The 16,111-nt window shown below is 46.3% G+C and overlaps 1 protein-coding gene across 2 annotated transcripts in view; it reads right to left on the bottom strand.

Moving 5' to 3' along the window:
• Positions 1-16,111, bottom strand: part of LOC119450404 (elongation of very long chain fatty acids protein 4) — a 70,044-nt gene that overhangs the window by 20,902 nt on the left and 33,031 nt on the right. Inside the window, exon 1 of one of the 2 annotated variants that reach the window (XM_049665860.1) lies at positions 5,611-5,720. The exons of the other annotated variant lie outside the window; for it this stretch is intronic. The gene's annotated coding sequence lies outside the window, so the exon portion shown is untranslated. Of the gene's footprint in view, positions 1-5,610; positions 5,721-16,111 lie in introns of those variants that run through there. 2 annotated transcript variants of the gene reach the window in all.

Below are 16,111 nucleotides of genomic sequence, written 5' to 3' on the forward strand. Positions count from 1 at the left end.
GAACGAGGCTAAAAGCTGTAATGTTACCGAGTCTTATGATAAAAACAAACGAGAGCTCCGTTTGTGACACGGGGTGCACCTTTCTCGTTAGAGCTAGCCGATCCGTGTGATCAGCTCGTCTGCGTCCATGCAATGACCGGAGTTTGCTCGTGTTTGCAGTACGCATGCTCGAGGTAGGGCCCAGGGTTGGTGATGCAATATACACCTGCTGCCTGTAGGAATTATCAAACGCCGGTGAACCGCGAGAAGGAAATAAGAACCGATTGGGGGACCAAGCTGAGTTTGTGTGGCACTGCGCATGCGCAAGTCGCATGCTCCAAAGCTGGAACGAGCGCTGTTTACAGTTGCTTCTAAGTTTCCTGCGAGCAAATAAACTATCAACTGATCGCGTTGATTGAGAAAGCGGCACCTTCTACTTACACCGATAAACTGAAGCATGCTATCAAAACGATATGTCGCCTCGCGGCATAACATGTGTCATGATCAACTTCAGACCTTCCGAGCTAGTTATCATTCTTGCTGTCGTGCTTACGGTCAAACGTAAATTAGCTTCAATATTCCTGCTTCCTAAAGCTCTAGTAACACAATGCTGACGTAGAAAACTATAAACTAACAAAAACAAATGAAGCTTAAGCGTACATCACTCTACTTTATTAAAGCGCCATGCCTAAACAAAGTAGACTCCGTGATTTTAAACGCAGCAAGACGACATGACAAGAACTTTATTTGAGTCCTCAAGAACTGAGATCTAGAGGAGCCGAAGGCTCCCCCAGATTAAGTCGGTGGCTCCGCCCACGATGGGATCGGGAGACGAAGTTCCGTCGCGATGTCGTGGGCCCTCTGGACAGCCTGAAGTTGAATTTGAAGATTGCTGCTCTTGAGGGATTCCTTCCATTGCTCTTTCGTGATGGGGGAAGAGGCGTTAAGGGCTGGGCACAACCAGAGCATGTGATCAAAAGAGCATGAGTCATGACCACATTTGGGGCACGTCTGTGAGTGCATGGTCAGGGTCTATCCTGTTAAGGGACCGAGGAGTGGGATACGAACGGGTTTGCAGAAGTCTGAGTGTGCTAGCCTGAGGTTTGTTTAATTTAGGGTGGGGGTGGAGGGGGGAATGTCTTCCTGCCGATACAATAATGGGAAACAATTCCGTGGAAAGTACATAATAGATCTTTGTGAATGTTGACCTCGTTCCGAACCTGGCTACCCGCGACAGATATTTAAGACATATAAAAAGAAAGCAATGGTCTGCTCGCAGGGAAGAAAGAAGTCCTCTCGCGTGAAGTGTTTCGAATAAACCAGCATAGTATCAGTCATCTGTTCCCAATGCGCAAGTTTCTTAGAATCTAAGTCGCTCGGCGATGTACGGCGAGCGACTCGGCGATGCTTCTGTTGGGAAACGATGAAATCATACATCGCTGTCTTTCCACGGCTATTATTACACGCATAATGATATGCAATAAAAGTCTTTCGACATCTGCCTTTGTTTCTTTTTCGGGTTTGTTCACGGCGGCATCACGAAGTCTTGAGAACTACGACGCATTCAGCGCATGCTGTGATAGGAGACTCTCTTTCGCTTCAAGCCTGAACCTGGATCGGCTGGTTCTCGGCGCGGCCGTTAGGCGGCGAGTGATATTACTTGGAGTCGCGAATAAAGGGACGCTAAAGCCAAACATTAAAGGCTCATTCACACCGGTGACTTGAGGAGGTCGCGTGATCATATGCGACTGGCGACCAAAACGCGACTGAAGGTGACCGGTGCTCACAACGGCAAGTGCAACCTGCCAGTCCTCATATGGTCACGATTGCATCGCGACGTAAAATAAGTATCAGCGTATACAGCTCTGCGCAGGTCCTGTTCTTGCGCATCTGATTGGTTCAGCAGTTTTGCGAATGCGGTTGAGCGACTGACACAAAATAGTAGCTTTTCGAGAAAAGCGACTATTTGCGACTGGTCGCTTTGCGACCAACTTGGTCGCGCGACCGCTGCCAGTCGCCGGTGGGAATGGGCCTTAAATCACTTTACTAGTGCTACTAACTGCAAAATAATCGATGTTGTGAATGCAACACATCAAGAAAAAATTACTAGGGGTCCCTTATGCTACAAGTACGACGACTTGAAGCCCGAGCACCGCTAACTCAATGACACGAAGACCGCTTTTTTTTTTTTGCTGAGTCATCATCACTCTGAAACCACAATTTACAGTCATTCTTGCAACTCATCATTTTTTATTGCAAGTCACCCTTCCTACGATTCACCAAACTCGAACCGTGACTCAGCACTCTTACTTGGACCCTTAAATCCCACATTAATTTTTTTGCAAGTCACTCCCCCACTCCATAACCCCTTGTTCTCGTCTTAATGGACACTTGATTCAATCTTGATTCACCCTATGACTGCTTGGTTCACCTTCATTCACTCTATCATCTCGGTTTCACTTCATCACACTTGGTTTGCTCTATCACTCAAAATCTCCAATTTTGATCACTCTTTACTGCTTCATTCACCTTCATTCGCTCTGAATTCACTCTCATTTACTCTTAATTATCTTAGCTCACTCTATGTCATCATTACTTTTCGTTTGACTCCTATCATCCAACTAAACCCCTTTAATTCACCATCAATTCACTCTTAATTAACCTCATTCACATCTCTGTATACCCATTATCACTTCAGTTCACTTGCTTAATCATTCTTCCAACCTTAATCGCGGTTTTGTGCGCATTATCGCCTCTTATCCTGAAAGGATCATTTCGTGTGGATGATGCGGTTTTGAAACGGCCTTGAAACGGAGACCTCACCATGAGACATATAAGACTTTCGCCTTAATAAATTCAGGAAAAAACCTTGGACAACCAAGCGATAAACAACCATGAGACATTCAATTAAAGGAATTCACATCGCTGTTTGTAGTAGGCACGCGGGTGGCCTGAGCAATGCACGATGGCTTCTGACTGATTCCGATGATAGCGTATTCTTTACAGCTGTGGTACGTACGTATACACTAGAGCGATAGCCGACGAGTTAATGACGAAGCGTGCTAATCGGTTTTGAATTGCTTCCAATTTTCTAAAGGTTTTATCGGCGTTCAGGTCACTTAGCGCAGCGGCATACTCAAGAATTGGTCGAACATTGCTGGTATATAAAATTCGCTCAATTTCCTGAGGCACGCTTTTAAAGTTTCGTCTAATAAAATTCAGCGTTCGACCTGACCTGCCTTTAAGATTGTGGATTCCACGTGCATGTTCCAGGTTAAATCCGGTGTGAATGTTACGCCCAAGTACTTCGCATTCTCAGGCACAGCAATATTTTTATCGTTTAGGTACAAGATACGCTGCTATTTTTCTGCCAAAACAGACAAGGTTGCATTTTGATACGATTTAAGGACATTTTCCGTTTCCTACACCAGGTTAAAATGTGGTCGAGAGCATGCTGCAAGAGTGCAGTATGGTCTGACTTATTAATCTCTCGGTATACAACGCAGTTGTCGGCATATAACCTTATATTTTAATTAACATTTAGCCCAACGTCATAATTATAGATAATGCACCTCCTGCAACGAAACTAACTGCCTATAAAACTCTTATAAGACCTGCCCTAGAATATGCAGACATCATTTGGGATCCGTATCAAAAATATCTGGTTAAGAAAATAGAACGAATTCAAAATTTGGCAGTTCGGTTCATTTTTTCAGATTATTCTAGGCATACTAGCGTAACAAATCTGCTGAACAAAGCCCAGCTTCCCTCACTCGCACGCCGCAGAATAACTTCCAAGCTAAAATTTTTGTATCTTCTTTATCATGGTCGTTTTAAAATTCCACGAGATGATTACCTCTTTGAACCTTTTAAACATTCTTCACGAACAAACCATAACAAAGTGCTTCGACAACCCATTAGTCACAACAATGCCCATAAATACTCTGTTTTTCCCTCCTCTATTTCTTATTGGAATCGATTACCGGAAAGTGCTGTCAACTGTGAGACCGTGCAATCATTTACTGATCACATTCAGGATTTAGAATTTGTATGAATGATAAAACTCATGTGGTATTTGTTTCTGGAAAAGAGAAATCCAGCTGTTAATTCTTGTCTATATTACCTTTTGTTCCTTTGTCTTAACAATGTCGTGAGTGTTTTGTTCCCTTTATATATTTATGCCTGTCTGTGTGACCATGCTGTATGTAATACTCGAGTGTATTCTGTTGTACCACTCCTGCTTGGACCGCCAAGGTGTGCAGTATATTGAAATAAATAAATAAATAAAAATAAAAGCGGGCCCAACACAGACTCTTGTAGCACGCCGGTGGTAACTGCAGGTGGTATCGATTCTGAGCCATTGATCGTAAGTCTCTGAGTACGACGCGTTAGATACTCGCTTACCCATTCAATTACACACTGTGGTAACTGCTTAATGCCCTAAAGGCACACTTAAAGTAAACACAAAATTACTTTAGACTGCTAAAGCATTCTTTCATAACTGTATGTGTTTAATTTCGTCCTAATATGTTGATTGGTAGAAGAGAAAATGAAGTTCATATATATATATATATATATATATATATATATAATTTCGCGGCGGGACTTCAGCACCGATGCGTCATTGGGACGTTATGAATAACACAGTATTTTTTTTTCATTACCGATAAATAGTTAATTAGACCCTAGAAGACGGGCAGTGTGAGGGGTTTGCGGTGTCCTATAGCTACTGCGTTGTGCGAACCCTTTCACACGGTGACAGTTCCTACGTCTACCACTTAGGTCATCGCTGCAGAAGCGTTCATAATGCACATGACAGATAGGAATTCAGCCGGGGCATACTAAATTCTTCGTTATAAAGATCCTTTCGTTGTAAAGGCGTTCGACGGAATACATTTTGATACATGTTTTTTTTTGTTAGTTTCTTTGTTATGCTTGTACTCACGTAACCGCTGTATCTATATTGTAGAGCCTATCTTCGTTTTCCTCGCGCCCTCTTTCCCATTCTACTTTCCTCCTCTCCTCGGCTGCGACATTTGAGATGTCCACCGACAGGTTAGACAATTACAAAGCTTGCGACCTATCCTCTTGCATGCCTTCTCTTTAAGCAATAAGCAACAATCGTAAAAAGACAACAGCATCACACCTGACCTAGCTGCTGTCGCATGCTTCCGTACTTAATGACGCCAGCTGTCGCCCGAGCCACAGAGACAGGTAACAGCAGCGCCGTTCAAAGAAGCCACGCAGCGGAACCACCACCTATATACCCCGTTTACCCCGAAAGACCGGTCATGTAGCGAGCACTTTACTAAAAGCCGTTCGAAGAACGTCACCCCAGCTCGTGCGCTCCAAACAAGAACAGTTTATGCTGGAGAGGAAGACATTTGGGACGAAGACGACAACGACCTTTTTTTTTTTTTCTTTTTAAAGCGGAACGTGCGGACACAAAGGGACCGAATAGCTGCGCATAGCTTCACTGACTTATGATCACCACACTATACCGCTCCCTTCGGACATTCGCATCTCATCACCCTTTCATCTTCACGCAGATAGCGCCAACCTTTGCCTTTCCTCACGAACCACTTACTACTACACGTATTCTACACAAATCACTCGTCGCCTGCCACTCACCTTTCTAATGGTCCTCGTGGCCTTTCAACGCTGGGCCAGCGGCACGGTCGTTCCCGTATGTCCTTATAGCAGGTTAGCACGCACTCCACCTCCACACGCTTGTCAACAGACAAGCTTCCAAGACGAGCTTGCATAAGGTGGTCGGCGCCTTTGGCGCTCGTTTTAAAAGGTGAGGCGACAACAGGAAAAGCAAAAGTCTTCACTCTTTCTTTGTTAGTTTATTCTCGCTTTCAGAATACTGCTGCATTTTTTTAAAATTTCCCTCGCTTTTGGCGCGAGCAGAAGCAGACACGCTCTTTTCGAGCCCACTGGAATCTCTTAAGCCGCGCTCGGGAAAGATTAGCGTCGAGTCCTGTAGCGCTGATGCCACGGAGACGTCAACAAAACCGGCGCGAGCCGCCTTGACTATGCAACCTGTTCGGTCACTCGTCAAACTGCATTACTACACGCATAGTTTCTCGGCGATATCGACAATAATATTTACCGGGAAACGTATGCGGGGAGCGCTACGTGCTTCGCATTGCGTGTAGGCGCAGGAACGCCTTATCATCAATTATGTGGGTGGGATGCTTGGTTTGAGCTTGTTCTTTATTGAGACGTACGCTTTTCTGTATGTTGTAGGCGTGATTCCAAAGAATGTATGTACAGTTAGCGTCACTTTGCTGAGTACTTGTAGCCTCTGCCTTACGGCAGTATGAGCCACTGCATTTCGGGGTATGAGCCATTGATGATGATAGTTTTTTGTCGACGTTACGCCACGAAGGAAATCCCGGGATCCTAGCCATAAAGAGCTTCGCTGTGAAAAAGTCGACGTGGTGCAACATGCTGCAATGGGCTAATACACAAGGCCTGTCGATAGGCTAAGCTTACCCATATACCATTAAACTTAATATCTCTCTCTCTCTCTGACCTTCAAGCTGCGCTTACATGAACTTGACGCGAGTGAGTCCGGTCAGAAGTCGAGCTGACCCACCTAGACCTGATAGCGTTTACATGCATGTTGCCAAGTTTACATGCATCTACGGAACTTGCTTTGACGACCGCTTGTACCGGACCCGCTGGCGTTTGCATGAACACGACGACCGGATTTCGGCCCAACAAGCCGACATAACCCAAATAGGTGTGTTTAAAGTGTGAGACTACGAACACCGAACTTGGCGCAATAAGATCTTTGACATTCCTAAGAGCGACGCAGCCTCAGCTAGTCAGCCAGAGAAAACTATCGTAGATATAACCTATTTAAAGAAACACTCGGTGTGGAAGCCAAGACGATCGAAAGTTTCACTGGCTTGGCAAACAAGAACTAGAAAGGGCTGGACCCATAATTATAAAGATTTATTTATTTATTTATTTATTTATTTATTTATTTATTTATTTATTTATTTATTTATTTATTTATTTATTTATTTATTTATTATCATACCCGCAGGGCCCTATGGGTGTTACCGAGGGGGTGGGTACATGGCTTACAAACAACCAAAACATCCAAGCCTAAAGGGACAAGAATAAGATAAACAGAAACAAACAGCAAATCCAAAAAGCCAAATTTGAGTCATTTGAATAGATGATCGGCTACAGCGCTTTTGAATGACGATACATCGGCTATAGTGGCAATAGAAGAGAGAAAGGTGGTTCCACTCAGAACAGGTTCTTGGCATAAAAGAATAAAGAAACATGTCATTGCGATAACGAGGAACAGCTACCTTATTGCTGTGATCGATACGGGATGATACGTACACTGGCTGCGAAATGAGTTGCTCATTTAACGAGCGATGATGGAGCACTTTGTGGAATAAACAACGGCGCGATATGTTGCGCCGAGTTTGACGTTTAAGTGTCGATTTCATCTGCGAGACACTGGCGGTACGTGAATAGTTCGACATAATAAAAGGGGCTGATCGATCCTGAAGGGATTCTGTGGATTGAATGAACGTGCGGTACGTGAGACGGATCCCAAACTGCACACGCGTACTCAAGTTTCCGACGAACGAATATTTGACAAAGTAATAATTTCATGCGCTGTGGAGCCTGGAAAGATTATTATTACCGTGAGAAAGAAAGTGTCCTACAAAACTGCAAGAAACTAAAAGGGACAGCTATAACTATTAGCCGTGATTATCCATGAGAAACAGTTGAAATAGGGCGCGAGCTATGGAAAAGCTCAGCTTCAGAAACGTCTAACGGGGCTAAGGTTGCGCTGACGTATGATATCAACCAAGACGAGCGGTATATTTGTGCTGAAGCCGCAACGATAACAAACGACAGGTGGACGCCCCTGGGGCTGCAGCCGCAGTTAGCGCAGTGCTCGGGGAATTCTAACCTCGTGTAGCACGCTAGGAACACCGAATTCATCCCCACAGGCTCCTTTTATTCGGTGCACTAAGCATTGCGAATAAGGGAACCGAACTTGAATATATTTTGCTTTCGCGAAGACCCACATGCCGGTGGCCGTAACCGAAACATGACTGCACAATGATGCAACCAATAACTGCATTGTGTCGGAAGGCATACAATATTCTTCGGTCGGACAGGGATTCGCGAAGGGGGGCGGAGCTTCCATTAATGTCAAGCGTTCTATTGTGGCCTCAGCAGTTCGAAGCAATGCCCCAGAAGCAACAGAAGCGTTTCGAAAACTGTGTACCTTGTTGGGGGTCACATATCGACCGCTTTCCACGGCACCTGAGTTTCTTGAATTACGATTATTCGTTCAGTGACTCAAGTGAGAAATCGGTCGAAATGGTGTTGGCTTTGAGTGCGCAGGTATAGTATCGCTGAATGGCCAATACGCTCGTTTCTAAGTTTATTGTATTAAATTCTGGGGTTTTACATGCCAAAACCACGATCTGATTATGAGGCACGCCGTAATGGGGACTATACGGATTAATTTTAACCACCTGGGTTTTTTTAACGTGCCCCCAATGCACGGTACTCAATGCACGGTACACGGGCGTTTTTGCATTTCACCCCCATCGAAATGCCGCCACCGCGGCTGGGATTCGATCCCGTGACCTCGTGCTTATAGCAGCGTTAAAGCCTTAACCGCTAAGCCACCACGGCGGGTAAGGATAATATTTCTGAAAAGAAACGCTTACCTTCGGCGGGAATGTTTCTAAGCCCCTGTATTCATGTTTTTGAAATGAACGCGATTTTTCCATAAATACTGTTATCGGCACTTCTATATTTTTTTAACGACCTTCGGCGGAGCCGGATGCCGTGCTGTCCCTGCCCTGTCGGAATGACGCCTGTCGCCTCCGATTCGCAAACTGCGATCCTTCACGTGAGCATCACACGGACGCCACCAACAGTGGAGAGCAGTGGAGAGTGGAGCGGGAGTGACGGGGCTCACCGGCTTGATCAGCGAAGAGCAAGCACGGCTGCGAGCCTGCTTGCTCGAATATTCCATTTGCGCGGTCACCGAGCCGTCGTCTACGAGGCGTAAACAATACAGGCGTAAACAAATACACCGTCGCATAGTTCAACAAAGGGGGGGGATTCTTTCACTTCAACAAACTACGCCAAATTTGCCATGGATTCCACAGCTTTGGGAGGCTTCGAGTGCTGACGGGCTGCGCTTCACTTGCGAAGGGGTGGCGGGAATGCTGAACGTCACGTCTGACCTCGCTCGTGACCTCCGTGATTGGAAGCAAGGCGCGCGCTATCTCTGAGGCCAAATCCCACCGGTTTCTTGAGACGCAAAAAAAAAAAAAAAAAAAAAAAACCGTTGGGTGTCAACACAACGCGAGCCTGCGCCTGAATCCATTGCCAACCGCCGCCTGTTCCACACGAGAAGAATGCACGCCGACGCCGCCCGCGTATAGGCCACCGTAACGAAACGCCGGATTAGCGACCGAGAGTGGCCGGGAGGACAGGTATACGACCTCCTGAAATTGATGGTTTGACGGCACCTCGCCTGGTTGGGAGGAAGTAAGCACGCCGAACGAAAAGAAACAATGAAAACGTCGGAACAACTTGCTTGCACGAAGTGTTCACCCTCTCATTCTTTTCCTCTTTCTAATCCCGTTTTTCTTTCTTTCTTTTCTTCTTCTTTTTTACTTCCAGTGTAGTGTAGCAAACTGGACGCTCGTCTAAACTGACTCTGACCGGCTTTACTCTCCTTACTTTCTCTCTCTCTCTCTCTCTCTCTCTTGGCCAACGGCCACGTCGTTTCAATGCATGTGCGCTTGAATTACCATGCACAGAGCGCAAGCTCGCGCGTTGGCAGATAAATCCATTTTCGAAGCATGTTCGATTACTGCAGCAACGCTCATTCGTTGGTGGCTGCTACCTACGGGACCCCGGACCAAGGGCTCCACCTTCGAGGCACAACTGGCCCCACGATCTTTCAATAAAGTTTATTCAATCAGTAACGCATTCCTTCAACTACGAGTCACCTTGCTCTGTTCAGGCTTGCGCTCCTGTCCATAACAATGGACTGGAGCGCAATAATAATGGAGGGAGTCTTATTAGCTTGTTCATGAATTTGCAGTGTTCATTCACGGCTAAACGGAAGCTTGGGTAATCCGTCCTTCCTCAAAACTGTGTCCGATACGAGGTAAATTAGACCATACTGCTCACCCGAGAGGTTTAGGCTGACGTCGATTATTAGACGCAAGTTCCCTCATTTTTCTCATTGTGGTTAGGGGGCTATAGAAATAGGGTACGCTATCGGTGCGTACCGCTAGGGAGTGGATGTAAGTTTCGCATGTAGGCTCCCTAGGAACCGCGGTTAAAAAAAAAAAGAAAGAAGATACGTGGTTGGACCGAAAAGAATACTACAAAAGCGCTGAAGTAAATTTTGGGTTTCTGGGTACGCTAAGCAACTTAGGCACGCTATTCGTAGAGCTAGCTTTATTGTAAATTTCATGGACAACCATGAGTTTGTCTGATTTAATGGCCTACTGGAAGAAAAATTGTGGGAGCATGCACCCGTTTTATACTGACAGTTATCTTTACTTGGAGGGGTGTCATGCAATTGAACACATTGTTTGAAGATTGTTTTCTTGTTTTCGTTAATCCCCCATTGTATATCTTAGGTTTATTTTATTTTTTGAAGAAGAAGAAGCGAAAGCCGCTTTCGTTACTTTTGAGTACAATGGATGTACTGTTTGGCTGTATGTTTTCTGTTCGTTCCTCCCAAGTGAACATTATTATGCATACAATCCTTATATCAACGCAAGTATACTGTAAACGGCTGTCATTATCAAATGAGACCTCGCCGTCAACATGCTGAGAGTAGCAACTTTAATGCGGCTGCTGCTTCCTTTCTTTATGAAGGAAAATAAGGTAGTGGAAAGGGAGGAGCCGTATACCTCAATCGGTGGCCCGCCGACTCCATGTGCATTTCGATAATGCAAGAAGCACCTCGTCCATAGCTGGATGTGTAACGTCTTGAGATATTAGAAAGACTGGCAATGTGTTCGTGCAGCAGCGACAAATATCGCAGCTGTGACAATGCACCCACTACCAACGAAGATGCGAATGTGATCGTGGACGGAAATTAAGATGGTTTGATAGTGCTGACAGCTGCCAACGTGCTGCCATTGGTGAGCTTAACGCCGCCTCCGTTAATTTTCCACTTTGTTTTCTATGGCGGCCGCCGCATATCGCCCCTTGCTCGGTTGAAGATAAAGTTACTGTATATACAGGAGTTCCTTATAGCTATATATAGCTGTAGCTACATATGTATAGCTATATACAACTATACGTATATGTATCTGTAATTCTAATTTAATGCTATCGGCACGCGCCCTCGAACTCCCTTTTGTATTGTCCACGATAGTTTACACACGGCCTGTACACAATGCACATGTGCAACTTCAATTTTCAGACGTTGCGACGGCATTGTGCTGCGTTAGATGAGTGGAATATGATGGTTGGATTGCCGGACGGATGGACGTAAACGTTGCTTGGTTTTTTTTTTTTTTTGAGCTACATGTCTGATAAGTTCCGCTAATTTTGAGCCTGCTGTTTCTAAACCTTATATTAATTTTCTTTCTTTGAAAGTGCGCAGTTCTGCTTTACTTGGAAATACCAGAAGTTGCTCGGCGCAGTTTGGACACCATCTATATAGCGTATGCCGTTCTCGCCGTGCATGTCGAAAGCACGACCGACACGTGGCGTTCCACTCGAATGCCTCTCGGTCTTTCCAGCGCTTGAAGAGGTGCGTCAGCAACAGAGTGGTCCATTGGTCCATTGTTCTCTATACTCCATCTCATAAGTACCTTGCAGGACTGCCGAATGTACGAGGCGTACAGCTGCAATATCATTGAGCAGCGGAATATAGTTGCGGGCGTAAGCTGCATTATTGGCTGCACTAGAGAGTTTTCTATTTTTTATACTTGCTACATGACGCAGTACAGCTGATACGTGACATATTAGGATCTTTGCGCATGCGCGTCGTATACCGAGAATTACTGTGGCAGTTACCGCCGGTAATCGTAATAGACATCCTAACAGTGAACACCTAGCAACATCCATGGCAGCACCCATACAGCGCCGACCACCCCCTTCGATCCGTATTCGCGCTTGTTACATGGCGCTCCGCCCTGTCAGTAAGAAACAAGCGGCAAAAACTGTTATCGCTAAGTCTCATCTCAAGCTGAGGTCAAATCATTAGGTATGCTTTGTCGTAATTATCGAGATCGGCTGTTTCTTTTCACGCTGCTAGGACGACAGACACGGCCCTAAAACTGTTTTGATTTCTATAGTTAGCAGATAGCGCTACAGCATTAACGTTGGTGATGCGTTGACGATGCGGAACGCTATATATAAAGGCCTAATTGTTCACTGCATAACTAATTTACTACCCCGCTCTAGCATGGCTCGTGATCACGGTAGCGAGCAAACGCCAAGATAGACGCCGAGCAGACGCTGTGGCGCCGGTGAACATTTATAACTACTTGCTAAGAAAGCTGCAAGGTAACTGCAGGGACTCGCGTACAGGTGAAGCTAAGCCTCGCTGTCGCATGTATGTAAACGCAGCTTATGGCTACGGCGTCAAAACATTTTTTCCGTCAGTCCACCAACCATGGAGCATGTACTAACAGGATGGCAAGCAGACGCTGAGCAGACGGTCGACGCTGCGCGGATGAGCACATCTCCAGGGGCACTCGGCCTTCCTGTTGCCTAAGAATTCTTCTAGCTTCCACAGTGGTGCAAGGAACTACTGAGATAGAGTATAGGTCGTCTCTGAAGTGGCCCTCGTCAGCATAATGCGCATGTAAATAACAGACCGGGAATCGAGAGCTGGTACAGCGCTCGACAATAATTCCGTGACTTTAAGCACGCATACGCCTTAGTAGGAAGCAGACCGGAATATGCAAGGGGGAAGAAGTCGCAGTTTCGCCCAAAGGCGAAGCATCGATTGCGACAGCAAATTATTAGACAGCTATACTAAATGAAGCGGCAACCAAGTGCACGTGATATTCGAGCGACAGCGACAAGCGACACGACAGGCAGAAGCTGTCGCGCGTGGAGAAGCCATATAGACGCGACATCGTGAAAAAAAAAAAAAAAAAAAAAAGTTGCGACTAATTTAAATTGTTGTCCGAAGAAATACGACCGTGCGCCCCTAAAAAAAAAAAAATCGCAAACGTTCCACGAGGCCAATGTTTTAACCAAGGAGCGTTACATATAGCTTTATAACATGTTGTTATCGCCAGTGGAAAGCCGTTCAATGCAGCCAGCGTGAAACGGCGTGGCGTCATCTGGTGAGGATAACTCAAAGCACTTTCACGGCTCTCGGTGTCGTCTCAGGCCTAACAGCATCAAAACAAAGAACTGACCTTAACAATCACGGCGAGACAACGCCGATACTTTGGCTCGAGGGGAGATGAAGCGATATGTGATTTTCATTTTACTATGTATAGTGTTTGGTGTCCCGGCAGAGAGTAAGTTGTAAGAGTGAATTCAGATCGAAGTGGGCGGACCAGGCGGGCTAAATTTCCAGGGGCTTTAGGGCGGACTGGTTTCTGCCATGTTGTTGCGCCATCGCGCTGTCCCCGGCGGAAGTCGCCGCGTGCACTTCCGGTTGACATTTTGCAGTTTTTCGTTGGAGGCAAGAACGATCCTCTGCATCTGGGCGTCGGGCGTGACACGTCCGCAAATACGAGCGAGGTCGACTGCGGAAGGCGCTCAAACAAACGTCTTCTTACCTGCACAGAGAAAGGCCTATAGCTATCTTTAGAAAAAGTGCCGATTACGCGCATCAGCAGCATTGAAGCAGGTATAGAATTATTGCTACTTCATGAAGTCCACAGTGACATGTTACATGTTTACACTGATGGGTTGGTGATGCGCTCTAGTTCAGCGGCTGCCGTATTTGTCCCAGGAAAATCTACAGTGACAAAATTCAGAACATCGCACTTGACATCAACGCGGGCTGTCGAACTTGCAGCTCTGCGTGCAGCACCTAAATCAGGAAACGCCCCAGAAATGATCAATCTTCTGCGATTCCGATAGGCAGCCCCTCCGGAGTTTGCTCTCTGTATTACGCCCTGGACCCCACGAACAACTTGTCGCGAACACAAGAGGAATTTATAATCAGGCATGTGAGAAAGGACATGACATCATCTTTCAATGGTTGCCGAGTCATTGTGATATGCGGTATACTTGCAAACGAGCAAGCAGCTGCAGCCACTCGATCTTCAGATGACAGTGGCGATTGCGTCGCTATCCCGATGTCAATAACAGACGAAGCGGGAAAGCTCCGTGCGCTTGCTCGCGAGCTTTCGTTGGCCCACTGGAATTCGTCAGACATTACAAACCAGCGCCTTTGTTCCCTGGATCCTCATCTGAAGCTCCACCTTCCGCACGACTTTTACCACGACGGTAACTCTCATTTGTCGTCTATGGCATTTACTAATGAGCTCCTACCTCATCGGGATGGTCACAAGTCCCAAATGGGAAGTTTGTGGGTACAAAGAGACGCTAGCGCAGTTTCTGTGCTATTGTCGTCGTTTTAATGCACAAAGAAAAGTCCTCAGCACCACGTACGCCACGATTTACAACCGTCCTCTTACGGAATGCAGAGTTATTGGAACCTGGTCCCAGCCGGCGCCGGGCCGAACTACTTTAAAAGCGCTCGCACGCTTTTTAAAAACAACGGGACTGATCGAAAAACTATAATGTGTGCGAACTGAGCCGCTTCTTTTTTTTGTCTTCTCTTGTCTGCCTTCTCTTTTTTGTCTTCTCTTGCGAGCCGCATCTTTTCTGTCCTTACCCCTTTCCCCTATGCAGAGTAGCCAACCGAACACCTAATCTGATTAATCTATCTGCCTTTCACATCTTGTTTTTTTTTTCTGTCTCTCTCTTCTAGAAGCGTTCGGCGGTGTTGCAACGTAAGAACCCCTTGCGCACATGATTGCGGTTACTCGATGCCGCCATGATCGCGCGTGGTCTTCTGTGAAGTGCTACGCTACATTGTTGCGAGGGCCAGGAGAAGGCCCTCCCGGTATATGTCCAAAGAAAAGGTAAAATATCGCAAGAAGAGTAGTTGAATTACAGTGATCGTTACTGCGTAAAAAATTATTGGTCGACTACAACATTTTTTCTATATATAGTTATCTTTATTTGAAAGTCTATACGCCTGAATCGCCTGCATGAATACGCGCTGTCTTTGCTAAACCTATAATATACGCGCACTGTCCCATCTTGGAGGCCATGACGCAGTCTTTTTCGCTCGGAAGAACGAACCCGAAGTGTTGATCACGATCAAGGGAAAGGCGCGAAAGCGCGCTCTCCGAACCTCGAAAGCTCGCGCATAAGTATATTTGCGCGAGAAGGCCTGTCCATTCGCTAAGATAGCGTCATAGCGTCCCAAACAATCCCTGCAAATGCAGCCGCGGAAGAAGATGTCGTTGAGCGCTGACCCGGATCGCCGGCGTCGAAGGCCCTGGGAAACGCTCGCTTCCATCGGCGGCACGGGAGTACATGTATGCCGACTCGCTGGCGTATAACGGGAAGGACAACTAAACGAAGAGAAAGAAAGAAAGAAAGAAAGAAAGAAAGAAAGAAAGAAAGAAAGAAAGAAAGAAAGAAAGAAAGAAAGAAAGAAAGAAAGGTTATGGTTGTGGACGCGACGAGCCCGATCCGAGGTCTTTGCCCGCTTCCTGCTGATGCGACGAGGTCCTTGGTGCAGTAGCCGTGTCACGACGTTTGTTTAACCGCAGCCGCACGATGTCTCTTCGGGCCTCGTATTTGCGCTAACTCAGCAGCTCGGTGCTGGTACCGCGGGGACGCAGTTTTCGGTTTCTGTCTTTCAGGGAGCCGGGACGAGTGGCACGAGCTGTCTTCGACCAACTCTATATTCAGGTTCTCACAAACTTCGCAGGTGAAGACTATATACACCAGGGCAGCATTACGTGGCTCTGAAGATGGTAGGGCGTTCCGGTGCCACGTTTCCTCGCGCGGGTGGAAACCACTATATGTAGTGCACTGTGGATCAATATGGCGGTTACGTTGTAAATAGAGATGCCGCAGAATGTATTCATCAGACAATAAA

Source organism: Dermacentor silvarum, chromosome 4 (genome assembly GCF_013339745.2).
Source record: "Dermacentor silvarum isolate Dsil-2018 chromosome 4, BIME_Dsil_1.4, whole genome shotgun sequence".
In the NCBI taxonomy this organism is placed as follows: domain Eukaryota; kingdom Metazoa; phylum Arthropoda; class Arachnida; order Ixodida; family Ixodidae; genus Dermacentor; species Dermacentor silvarum.